The sequence below is a fragment of the Pinus tabuliformis genome, chromosome 4_1, assembly GCF_031772625.1.
Source record: "Pinus tabuliformis cultivar Carrire ecotype Pingquan chromosome 4_1, CPIR1, whole genome shotgun sequence".
Taxonomy (NCBI): Eukaryota; Viridiplantae; Streptophyta; class Pinopsida; order Pinales; family Pinaceae; genus Pinus; species Pinus tabuliformis.
The window spans coordinates 735,951,428-735,965,185 of record NC_142303.1 but is presented as its reverse complement, the minus strand read 5'-3'; positions in this window follow the sequence as shown (position 1 = coordinate 735,965,185).

Genomic DNA, 13,758 nt, shown 5'->3' with positions numbered 1-13,758 from the left:
TGAGTTTAAACCTACAATTTATTTGATACCATGGCCCTTTGAGACCATGACCTTAATAACTAGCAATCTTGCAACCAAAGCCTTCAAATCAACCCCTAAATTGAAAAATAATGCTACTAGTAGCACCTTTTTTTTGTATTGGGATCGAAATGGGTGATGTAGGAGATTTAGAGTTAAAATCATGAACCATTGAAACTATGATGTTGACAATTAATGTTGTTGCAACTAAAATTCTAAAATAATTTGTCAAATTGAAAAGATATCTCACTAGTAAAATACCTCGTTTTAGGCTCATAGCTATGATGTTTTTCAAAATATGACATAAACAATGTACTATTATAGACAAAACTATAAAAAAATAAAAAATAAATTAAAAATTTGAAAATAAAAATAAATAAAACAATAAAAAATGAAAATAAATTAACGTAAATGAAAAAAAAACTATTCATTTTTCATCAGCACCACATAAAAAATAAAAATAAAAAAAATAAAAAAAATTCAAAGTACTCCAATCTCTTCCCCAACAATTCTTCATTTTTTATTTTATTTTATCTCTCCATCAAAAAATAAGTTGAAACATGGAAGAAGGGGGTGCCAGACCATTATTAGTATCATTTTTTCCTATTTACCAACATAGATCTATCTTAAATACGAATATAACATGAGAAGAGAGGGATTTAAATGTTTTGTATAGTTATTTAATTTTTTTTATCTTTTGGTTTCAACTTTGATGATGATGGACAACATTACACATCATACTGGGATGTAGAATCAGCATCTTGACTCAACAAGTAGTTAGTATAGAGAAAGAGTAAAATGTAAAAAAACCAAAAATATGATCCTAAAAATCATTTTCCATAATTTGTTTTTTTATCTTTTTAAATTTATTATTTATTAATATATTTATTGAATTAAAGAATAAATCTATTTAATTTTTTATTTATATTTATATTATTATTATTATTATATAAATAGAAGAGAATCATAGTAGCATTTTTTGGTCATTACTTATTCCCCTTTTTAACCAATATTTTATATTATTTTATTTTTAGCCAACTAATCTATAAAGATTTGAGTTGGTGATATATTATAAAGAATAACCTAATAATATTCCTATTCGTCCTCACTTCAACGTTCGCTAATCTTTTCAAATTTTATTTTCAAATTTATAATGTAAAAATAATTTCCATGCAATATATATGTAGCTATAAAAGGCACACATTTATTTTAATATAACCAAGATTTAAAAGACCATTTTTCAATATAAAATTCTAATGTCGAGAATAATCTTTAATATAAATTTCAATGTAGACAATAATTTACCTGAATTATGTGAAACTATAAGATGAAGACATCTATCTTCCACGTCATCTTTAATGTAACCAAAAATGGATAGACATGATGTATGAAATTTGAATAGAATGCACAATTGTATTGTGATGTGAAATTAAAAATCTATACATAAACATAGTGCAAGTAAAAAAATTTGAATTTCACAAAAACACAACATATTTAAAAACAATATTTTCACACGCACCACTTCTTAGGATTCATCTCTAATTTTATCTGTCTTTTGTTTGGAATTAGCTTTTAGAAAACCAACATAGTAGTATTGAATTAATAGAAACCACAAATTTAATAAGGAAATAAATTTTATAAATTTTAAGCATTTTAATGAAACATTATTATTCTTCCACATCCTATTTTTTAATTAAAAAATAAACACCTTTTTGGCAAAATTTATTAATTAAAGAATAATCACTTGATGTTTATTGAAAATTCTGTATCAACGCTTACATACTAATTAAGAAGAATATATATATGAACATAAAATCGATAATCTTGAAAAAAAAAATGTTTAAAAGGTGTAAGGTGTGTTGGTCTTATTTTCACCAGTATCACTATAATTGTTTGTTTGTTTATTTGTTTTGTAGTTGATAGAAATCATTACAATCTTGCCTAATAACAGAAAAAAGTTTTAGAATTCTTTTCTAAGATGGATATGATTGTAAATACTAAGAAAAAAATTCATGATAATTAGAAAAAAAAAATCACTTATCACAGTTTTATTTATGATAAGAATTCGTTAGAGGAAGTTCCTTCATACAAATATCTCAATCGAAATCTATCATAATATCAATTGCTGGGAATTGATCTCCATGGGAGTTAACGTCCATCATAAGCTCAAATGAAGTTATAGCGTTGAGAGAAAGATAAATTTGGGTTGGAAAGCTTACTATGAGCTTGAAAAAATTTGTAAGTCTGAACAAGTTTCTATTTCGGATAAGAAAAGATCCTCTTTGAGGGTCTCAACATTCCTGTTACTTACGTCGATGCGAGGTTTGGGATTGTTTTATGTTCAAATAATCATGGCATAAGATTGAATAGATATTAAAGTATTTTATAAACTACAACCTCAAGATTAAAGGAAATATCGCCTACTCGATCCTCCTCATTGAATCAAGACTTTACCTAGTTGAAATCATGGCTATGACTATGCATATTATATATAAGAGGTTTCCTAAAATTTATTCTACATCTAGCAAAAATCCCACCTTCCCCTAAGTAACAGTGGTATAAGGATCCCTAGTCCTGGGTGGACCGTTAGCAAATAAAGGAGGAGATCATCTTGTAGAATTAGGATGATATTAAAAGTATTATTACTCAAAATTTAGCGAGAAATTGTGGGGAATAAAGAGATGGAGAGAAAAAAGATAATTTTACATTATTAGGAGGTGATCAACCCCAATCTCAAATATAAAAAATATATTTGTCTTGACTAGCGTTAAGAAGAAAATGAACATTTCCAAGATTAGAACTTGTTCACGAACCTCATAGTGGGCATTGGTTAATTCCCAAAACGCCATGGGATGAAATATTTTTTCAGCTATGTGATCCCTAAGATGGTAAAAGATAAAAAGTACGTTATCTTAGATATTCCATCTAATCTAATTTTCTAAATATTTGTCACACTACTAACCTTATTGAATTTTAACTAAACAAAACTATGGTGATCTAGTAATGCTTCTATCATTTCCTTTTGAACAAAGAAATAAAATGTTAAAAAAAATTAATTATTTTTTTAATTGTAAACTATATAGGTCTCTGTGGATGTTAATCATCATAATCGATATAATTATAAAAATATTAATTATATATATAATTTGAAAAACATTTTTTTTTTTTGGGCTAAGATGGAACCATTCATATTAAAAACGAGTTAAAGCCTGTACATACATACGAAGGCCTCAACCCGCCCCGAAGGGAAACTGGGTCTGTTGGCCTTCTAAAGTTTTTAATTGCCATCCAAAAACAAAATTTACTTAGTCTACTTATCCATGCTATATAAACTGACCATTCAAAGAAACTGTCACTGTTTGCTGGCTGCATTATGAGATATAACAAAAAGAAACAAGCTCTTCAGCTTTCTAAACTAGGGAGATAATAGACATATCTTGAGAAATCATTCTTCCATTGCACTCGACTGGTCCTTTTCCTCTTTTACTTCCAGAGAGAGCTTCTTGAGCTGGTGTTGAATCTCATCAAGCTTGCTATCCTACGTCATAAGGGTTACCTAAAGGTTATTCATCTCTTTCTTCAAGTTTGGAATGCCTTGGGCCAATTCTGCCATCTCCATAGACACCTATTCCATGGCTTTAGCTAACAGCCACTTCATTACCCAATACACATGGAGAGCCTATTTATACAAAGACATACGTCCTCTAGTATTTCCGGGGTCTGGCAGCAAATACTCCCAGTCTTCCATTTCAGATTCCGACTGCTCCTGGGTCGCCTCCTCCTCCAAATGTTGTATTATCCTTCTGATATATGCCTATGTATCCTTACTGTATGCCCTCTCTGCATACTGAACCTGGCGCTTCATCGTCCTCCTACCGCGTTTGCTCCCTGCCTGTTGGGGAAAATTCCGTTCCTGATTGCCCGCTTGACAGCGTCCTCCTCTTCCTCTGCGCCCTCTTCCTCGTACTGCACCTCCTACATTGCCTTCCCCCACCCTGCTTCCCTGTCCCATTGATGATCCGGATTTAAACAGGAACACAATAAAATACAGAGATAACCATAAAGACAAATATGCAGTGGAAATAATACTTCATTTCATTACAGTAAAATACTGAAATATGCTTGCAAATAGGAATGGAAATAACCCAGCTAGGGCGATGGTAGCTTATCTCTGAGAAGAGATGTGTCGGCTACATGCCTCTGAACTGTTCTCCAAAAATTGTGTTACAATGAGGCTCGAGGGCCTATTTATTGTTGAGAAACAATGGAAAACCCTTCACATTCCAAAACCTAACCCTAGAAGATGAAACGCCAAATTATGGGCCCCGTTTTTGCGTAAGTTGGTACATCAACTTCTCGGGGTCACCAATTGGTCGTACTATCTCCGTTTGACGCGCATGATAGCCCGTTGGAAAGATCTCTCCAAGGACTACGACGAAAAAGACAATTTTTAGATAGAAAAATCATTGGCTGGTGGATTTCCCAAAAAACGTTGTTTAGGGCCTCAAAACGACTCCGGAAGTTTAGGACTCGAAAAACTACTAAAAATAGTAAACTGTGCTATAATTAAGGAAACAGAAAAACTGAAAGAGACAATTGTGGGGGTCCAAATGGGATAGGTGGTTGGCCACCAACATCCACCTGGATCATTCCTCCCCCCTTAGGAAGCAATGGTCCCCATTGCGTTGAGTTCCTCCCTGAGATGAGGAAGCTTCTGTTGAGCTGGGTCTCTGGTGAGCTGTTCTGCAATCTCTGATGTGTCCAGAAATGGTGGGGAGCATGGTCGGAAACGGTCCACATTGAACACTCGGTGCAAGCGAAGGAATGGAGGAATGCTGTGCTTCAAAGCATTGTTTCCCGTAGCCTTGTTATTGGTGTAAGGACCATGTCGAAGTGGTCTGAGTTTCTGATGGTTCTAGTAAGGCGCTCCCTCTGCAAATGTAACCAAACTTTGTCGCCCACCTGAAACTTGTGTGGTACCCCTCCAGGTAAGGAGAAGTTGTTCCTATGTTCTGACACGACTGTATCCCTCTGTTGCTGCTACTGTGTGGAGGAACCCTTCGCGGGGGTCATGGATGTAGCAACGATCTTCCCCTTACTTTGGGAGCGAACCAGACAGAAAATAAATTTCCTAGTCTGTGAAATGAGCTTGCTACCTTTCTTAGCAGTGATCAAAGAGGTGGCGGTAGGTGGGGCTACCTCCGGTATCCTGTATAATGAATTATCCAAAGAAATGATGACAGCGCGAGGCCTTGACTCATACACAGCATGTCGCCTCCACAAGTATGGCTGGCCTAATAGTACATCACAAACATCCAGAGGTGTAACATCACACAATACCTCATCTGTGAAGGGCTTGCTGCTGTAGGGAAGGTGGCACTACTGGCGAACTTTGAGATCTCGTCCTTCGTGAAGCCAACCGATAATGTACGGCTATGGGTGTGGTGTAGTTGGTAGGCCCAACCGCTTCATGACCTCTGCTGAAATGAGGTACTTTTGGCTGCCACTGTCGACAATGAATTGCAGCGGCGAACCCTTCACCCACATCTGTGAGTGGAAAAGACGTTCCCCCTCCTCTGGATCTTCAGGCTCATTTTTCTGGATCTTGGCAGTAGCAACAGTGGTGCTGGGATCCGCATCAATGATCTGCTTCCCTTTGTCATTCCCCTTGTTGGGTTCTGACTCAGAGTCAGAACATGCATCTGATTCGGAAGCCTTCAACTCGGCCACCAACGACTGCTTGGTCCGACACTCACTTGTGTTATGAGTGGGACTCTTGTGGAAATCACACCACTTTCCTGTGTCCTTGTTCGGCTTCGTGGTGTTGTTCTTTTCTTGCAGCTTTGACGGGTTGTCTTGGGTCACCCCGCCTTGGCTTTGTCCTTTGGGCTTTGGATTTGCAGATCCAAAGTATCGCTTCTTCTGTTTGAACTTTTGCTCGATTTTGACAGCATATCGGTATGTTGTGCCGAGTGAGGAGATGTTCAAGAACTCCATCTCTTCCTGGATGTATCTGTGTAGGCAGTCGTGGTATTTGAGTACCAGATGCAACTCAGAATCTTTGATACCCAATTGTGGCGAAGGGTATGAAAAATGTTTGTGAACTCTGGCACATCTTGGTCTCGTCCCTGCCGCATGTGGTCCATTTGATGTATTTGTCCTCATAGATTTTGACAGGGTAGTACTGCTCCTTGATGGCATCCCGGAAGTCATTCCAAGTGGGTGCGGCTGAAAACAGTGAGCTTGTACTTTCATCCTTCTGTTCGCAGTAGGTTTCCCACCAATCCTTGACATGGGGGGCTGCTTTGAGAAGAGTGAAAACAATATTTTCCCGACTTGAAAATTCATGAACAGAAAAATACCCATCGAGCAGATTTAACCATTTATCTAAGGCATCTATGTCTATTTGACCCTCGAAGATGGGGATTTCAAAATTAACTTGTACCTTAAATGGTGTGGCATTTCCAGAGTAGTTGTTGGAAGCCGATGCGTCGCCTCTAGGTAGTCGCTGAAGGATTTGGGCAAAGTTGTCCATCATCACATTCCTTCGTCGCTCGAGGGCTTCTTCAAGCAATATTTTGATAGGATCTCCTACCCCCTCGTTTTTCTTCTCATCCACCATGGCAGGTCGTCGAGATTTGCGAGGCTGGTCTTGCAAAGGTTCGACCAGTTCCAGAACTAACTCCTTATATCCTGACCTCGTTGGGGACATGCAAAGAAAAACGGAGAAAAAGCAGACCACTCTGATACCACTGATCCGGATTTAAACAGGAACGCAATAAAATACAAAGATAACCATAAAGACAAATATGCATCAGAAATAATACTTCATTTCATTACTGTAAAATACTGAAATATGCTTACAAATAGGAATGGAAATAACCTAGCTAGGGCGATGGTAGCTTATCTCTGAGAAGATATGTGTCGGCTACATGCCTCTGAAATGTTCTCCAAAAACTGCGTTACAATGAGGCTCGAGGGCCTATTTATTGTTGAGAAACAATGGAAAACCCTTCACATTCCAAAATCTAACCCTAGAAGATGAAACACCAAATTGTGGGCCCTGTTTTTGGGTAAGTTGGTACATCAACTTCCCGGGGTCGCGAATTGGTCGTACTATCTCCGTTTGATGCGCATGATAGCCTGTTGGAAATATCTCTCCGAGGACTACAACAAAAAAGACGATTTTTAGATAGAAAAATTGCTGGCTGGTGGATTTCCCAAAAAACGTCGTTTAGGGCCTCAAAACGGCTCCGGAAGTTTAGGACCCGAAAAACTGCTAAAAATAGTAAATTGTGCTATAATTAAGGAAATAGAAAAACTGACAGAGACAGTTGTGGGGGTCCAGATGGGATAGGTGGGTGGCCACCAACATCCACCTGGATCAATTGCACTTGAAGGAGTTCCCCTCCTTTTATCCTCTTCTCTGCCTCTCGTTTCCTTATCTCTGATGTTAACTTTTGCCGGTCGTATATCCTCCTCAGTTCTCCCTTTCCCTCTTCCACTTCTCCTGGTCTGCAATTGACTATCCCTTTCCAGGTCATATATCTCCTCCATGTTAGCCTGAGTCTGTTCCTTTCCTTCCCATTGTTCCCACTTAATTCCTTCAGTTCGTGAAGGTCCTCCTCCTCTGCTCTCGAAAGTTACAGTCTTCCTCCTTCCGCCCTTAGTGCTCTTACTCTGAATTTTCCTTAGACCGGGAAGTCTACCTCTCTGCTGCTTGCTCTCTGTGTTAACTCCTATTCTGATTGCCACCTTTACGCTCTTATCTCCGCTCACCTCGAGGGCATTAACTTCATATCTGCCCTTATGCCTCCACCCATACCCACTTCCTCTTACCTGCTGCCCTCTCTTATGTTGTTGCACCGTCTTTCTCTGTCTCCAGCCCTCGCCATGATAACCCACTCCTCCTCGGCTTGCCCTTATGCGAGCTGGTCCCTGTCCCATCACTGTTCCACCGTCACCTCCACCACCTATGGCTTTCAGATTTTCCTTCCTTCTGCTATTTGTAATGATGCCCAGTCTACCTAACGTCCTGCCCACCTGCTTTGATCTCTTAATGCAAGGTGGCTTATAATTGCCACCCCTTGTCCTTTTATTGCCTGCTCGTCTCGTCACCTTTGTCACCCCGATCGGGGGTTTGAAAAACATTTTTTGAATTGTATTTATGTTAAATAAATAATTAAATTTATTGTAAATACTAATTTATTTTAATACAACTTAGTGTGTTATATACATCAATATAAAATTTATTTTATATGTTATAGTTTTAGTATGCTTTGAAATTTTATATATAGGTTATGGAGTAGGTGAAGTAATATTTATTTTTTATATGTGGTTAGTTTGAACGTGGATTGATTTTTACAAATTTTCTATGGAGTTTTGTTTTGTTTTATATATATACAAAATTAATTTTATTACTTATTTTCAATATATAATTTTATTACTTATAAGGTTTTCAAATTTCTAATATTAAATTTGAGAGAAACGTGTAATTGAATTAGATATTACATTTCAGAAATATTGAAGTATTTATCGTAAATAAAATTTTTAACGACCAATATAATTAAAATGATTCAATATCGAGTATTTGTTTTTTAAATATTATAGGGATGTGTTGTTGAGAGATGTGCAATTTTTTTATATTTAATATCATGTTTATAAATAACATTTATGTATGTTCACCCATTAAAAGTTATTGTGAATTTATTTTGATTTCAAATTTATATTTTTAATAATTATTTTTAATTTAACTCAAATGATTTATATGATTTATTAATAAAAATAAATTTATATTTACATGGAACCTTAATCTAATTAAATATTGATGTATTAAAAAGATTTATTTTATCACATTAATATTATATTAAAAATATATTATAAAATTAAAATATACAACTATATTTTAAAATAAATATAACCATTTAGATTGGATGCTTTTGTCATTCATGATTTAAAGATTTATATTTTCTAGAAAATTGCATGAAGAATTATTGGCCGACCCATTTCGAACTTCAATATAGGTTCATCATCAGACCATCACGACGAGGCAAGATCAATCTATATTTAATAAATATAACCAATTTTATTAAATGGTAACAATAAAAGTTTAATTTCTATTTTCATTAAGTCAATATAGCTAATTTTATTATATGATAATAATAATAAAAATTTAATTTTTATTTTCAGTATAACTTAAAAAAAAAACTATTTCACTTTTTATGTTTATTAGTTATTTATCAAAAAAGTAAATAAAGCTAATTTTATAAAATGATAATAATAATAATAATAATTCAATTTTGTAACGTATCCTACTAAAAAAAATTATTTCTTAAGCACCCATAGTTTAACTTTCTACCTTACTCTATATAATACATTACTTATTGTAACTTAACTACACCATTAATAACAAGGTGTGGTTGAGTTTATTAAAGGTTTTGGATTAAACATAAATGGATCCATCTACACAGCTTATCTACCTATTTCCATGGTTGAGTTCCACCTGTCCTCACCTCGATAGAGGCGATGACTCTCCCACCTGGTTCGAATTAATGCTAAGGGTGTAAGAGTTAATGTCGAGTCCAGCCGGTGCAAAGTAATCCAGGCATTGAAAACATAGCCCTTTTCATTGTAAACTATAACCTTACCTCACCATTTGGTTTTGCCAGTGGCAAGAATGGTTGAAGCTCTGTAATGAGTTGTGAATTAAAAAATGGATATGCGGGTTTTGTTTTTGCATCGGCTCAGTGATCAGGTGCCATCCAACAATTCTGGATTTAGTGGCTACCGCATTCAAACAAATTGCTGGCAACAAGGTAAGCTCGCGAGTTGATGCAGTATTTGTTTTATATTCATTGTTACCCTTGTTCCTTCCCAATATCACTGATAACATAATATTTTACAAGCATACTTAGGAAGATGGTCTCGGTTCTTCCCTCAACACCAGTAGCTGAACAGGGATATCCTTCTACAGCGAAACCCAGGTTTGCCCTACTCCTGAGTTCATACAAGCACAATTTTTCCTTCTGATAAATTATGGTTTGACATTCTGTTGCTGGGCTATTAGGTTTGTGAGGCTCCATCGACGACCCAGTTCTTTTCAGGTATAGATGTAATTAGCATAGATTTTTAAATTTTGATATGTAGGGAACTAATAATATCGACAACTAACCTATGATGGGTTTTGATGGGCTTTACAGGTAGCAGCTCGATCCTGTTACCAGAGTCAATGTGCCTTCAAAAAGGATCTATCCTGGAACTAATTCGACAGTTCTTTGCTATCATTACAAGTTGGCCTAAATTCACAAATCGACATCATGATTTGGGTACTAGCTTTTAAACTGCTAAGGCTAGATTTAGTTTAACGTTGAAGTGTGGGAGGGTTTTCTGGGTCTCGGCACGGCCAAACCCTCACCGTAACCCATAATTCATATTTGTTGAAAGGGATGTTGAATATGTCATTTGGTTGTAGAAATTTCTAATTCGCAGCTTGGGTGCATGAACCTTACTATAATATTTTGAATGGATTTGAACTATAATAATTTATAGTTATCATTTTATGGCATACGCTACCCAACCGTGATACTCTGTTTCTTGGTTTGGTCTAAGGGTTTGTTTAAACTTATATGGATAACCATCGCCAGCTCTCAGCCTTGATGTGGACAACCCAGGTATGGAACAGGTCTCCATCGATTCCACAAATTGCGTGTATATGAATATATTCATAGTTTAGAATGTCATGTGTATTAAATGAAAGAGGGTTTATGACAAGAGTTCTGAATATAGGAATACATAATAATGGCTATATGAATACTTAATAATCGCTATAGCTCTTGAGGGTATCCGGTCTATGCATTAAAATCTTCTTGGTCTTTGTTTTAATAGCTGATAACATGTTAGTGAGTAAGAAAATTCTCGAAAGTGTAATGAGTCTCAAATTCATGTTGAATCTCGAGTGTATGTGGAACCAGGGTATATAGTGAATCTAAATTCTTTCATGTTTTACAATTGAAATGAATTCATAATTTTAGGTTGAGCTGGGCCTTTCTCTATTAAGAAAGTCGTGATTGTTCTATTTTTTTCTTTTTTGGTGATTCAATACTTGTGTGGAAAGATAAATTTAGTTTTTCATTTCATAAATATATAAAATTAATAGAATCTAAGTAATTATTACAACTCTACTATCCTTATATATGTCTATAATATAGCAGTGTATTCCTTAGATTTGTAAGGTTATAATTCTGTAAAGTTTGGTTTCAGTCATGATATAAAACTAGGAAAAGATATGAAATCAATCCTTTTCTGTGATGAATACAACAGAATATACAAATAGGTTACTCATAATCAGCAGTACCTAGCTTAGAGACAAAAGAAAACTGAATCATTACTCCTAGTTATACACCATTTCAACTATCAATAATAAATATAATTTTTTGGTACTTATCTGTTTCTGATTTATTTAAAATTGTGCAACTGATATTCTTTTTGGAAGGTCCCACAACCCAACCATGTATTTTGGAATCACGTCCATGGTCCCCCACCGAGCACTTCTTGCTCCTAACAGTTTGAATAAAAGAAGTCAGGTGTCCTGGGCATCAGGACTACTGTCTAGCCTCAAGTCACACACCCATTCGACTATTTTCCATAATTGAAATCTTCCCACTGGTATCGCTACCCATCTCAAGGAAAAATTCTTGCAGCCCCCTCTACCCCTTTCCTTTCCTCTTTTGGGGAAAAGGGATGGAAACCATTTGTAACTGTTCAAGGAGTTGTTATAACTGTTTTGTATTTAGTTTTATTTAATTAACACTATCTAATTTCTTTAAACAAAAATGTCATGATACTTGGCTTTTCCATCCTTAACTTCTTAACAAACATGTTAAGTGAATTTAAAAGTTTCTAAGTTCTGCATAAAAATTTGTAAATTAAAAGTAATTGCAGTGAAACAAAAGGGTGTTATAGCTCTCCCCCCTTAAGAGGAACACCGTTCTCAGTGTTCTTCTAAGAAAATAATGTCGGATAGGCCTACAACATGATCTCCTCTTCTTCCCAAGTGGCCTCCTCTGGGCCAAAGTGCCTCCATTGCACTTTAACCTGGGGGATGGTTTGCTTCCGTAAGGTGGTTTCTCTCTGATCTAGAATACGAAGAGGCTCTGTCAAGAACTCTCCCTCGGGCTCGACCTGCACAAATCATAATTGATAGTTAGAATTGCGCCAAACAACAATTTTGACATCACATATTCATTTGTTCCTATTACCTGTATATTTTCCCAGTTAATTATATGTTGAGGGTTGTATACATATTTTTTTAGCAAGGATACATGGAAGACATTGTGAACCCGGATGTCGCCTGGAAGTGCTAATTTATATGCCACTGGTTTGATTCATTCCAAGATTTGGAATGGTCCACAATACCGTGGTGCCAGTTTGGCGCAGCCCTTCCACTGTAGAGTGATTTTCCAAGGTTTAACTTTTAAGTATACATGATCCCCTATCTGGAATTCTTTATGAATCCTCTTTTTATCAACATAAAACTTTTTCCTATCTTGTGAGGCCTTTAAGTTCTGGTGAACCTTTTTCACTGTGGCCTCCATCTCAGCTAACATATCCGGACCCAATGCTAACTTATTAACCAGGTTATTCCAGTCTGTGGGTACCTGACACTTCCTTCCATATAGTACCTCAAAAGGTCTCATGCCCAAAGACTCATGATGGCCATTGTTATATGCGAACTCTACTAAATGGAGGTAATCCTCCCACTTGTGGGGTTACTGCATAACACACATCCTTAACATATCTTCAAGGACATGCTTTACTCGTTCCATTTGGCCATCCGTTTGTAGATGGTAATTGGTACTGAATTGAATCTGAGTGCCCAACCCAGGGTCTTCCATATAATCAAAAGATTTCCTTCATGAATATATATGCAATCTCTATTGTCTTGTAGGTGGATTTCACAGGTATAAAATGGGTTGTTTTACCCAACTTATCCATTACCACCATAATTGAATCATGCTCCTTTCTAGTGCAGGGTAGTCCTACAATAAAATCTAGAGTGATCGTATCCAAATTCCATTCAGTAATAGGTAACGATTGCATGAGATCCGCAGGATGCTTATGCTCTGCCTTTACTAACTGACACTCCAGACACTTAGATAAGTAATCTACAACATCCTTTCTTAATCCTAGCCAGAAGTAACTTTTTCGGATAGATGTTAAAAGTTCCTAATTTCTTGTATGGGTAGCATAAGGCTTCCCATGAAATTCATCCAATAATAATTGCTTGACAAAATTTTGATTGGGAACATAAATTCTGTTTCTGAATGTCAGCAATTCATCCGAAGTTATATCATAATTAGATTGTTTTTCCTTTTTCTGATCTTCTACTCCTTGTTGCAATAGAAGAGTGTATTCTGGATCTTTGAGGGATGCCTCCTTGATAATTTTAGGGAGGTTAGATTGTGCCTGATTTAATTGTATTTCATAGAAACAATGCATGTTTCTTCTTAATGCATCAACCACTCAGTTTTCTTTAGCTTTAAGGTGCTTCATATCAAAGTTGAAAGCGCTTAGAAATGTAGTCCACCGGGTTTGCCAAGCATTCAAACTTGACTAATTAAAAAGATTTGTTAAACTGTTGTGATCGGTTAACAATAGAAATTTCTTTCCTAAAAGGTAGCGCCGCCACATTTTAAGTATGTGTATAACTGCTGTTAACTCTAGATCATAAGCAGAGTACCG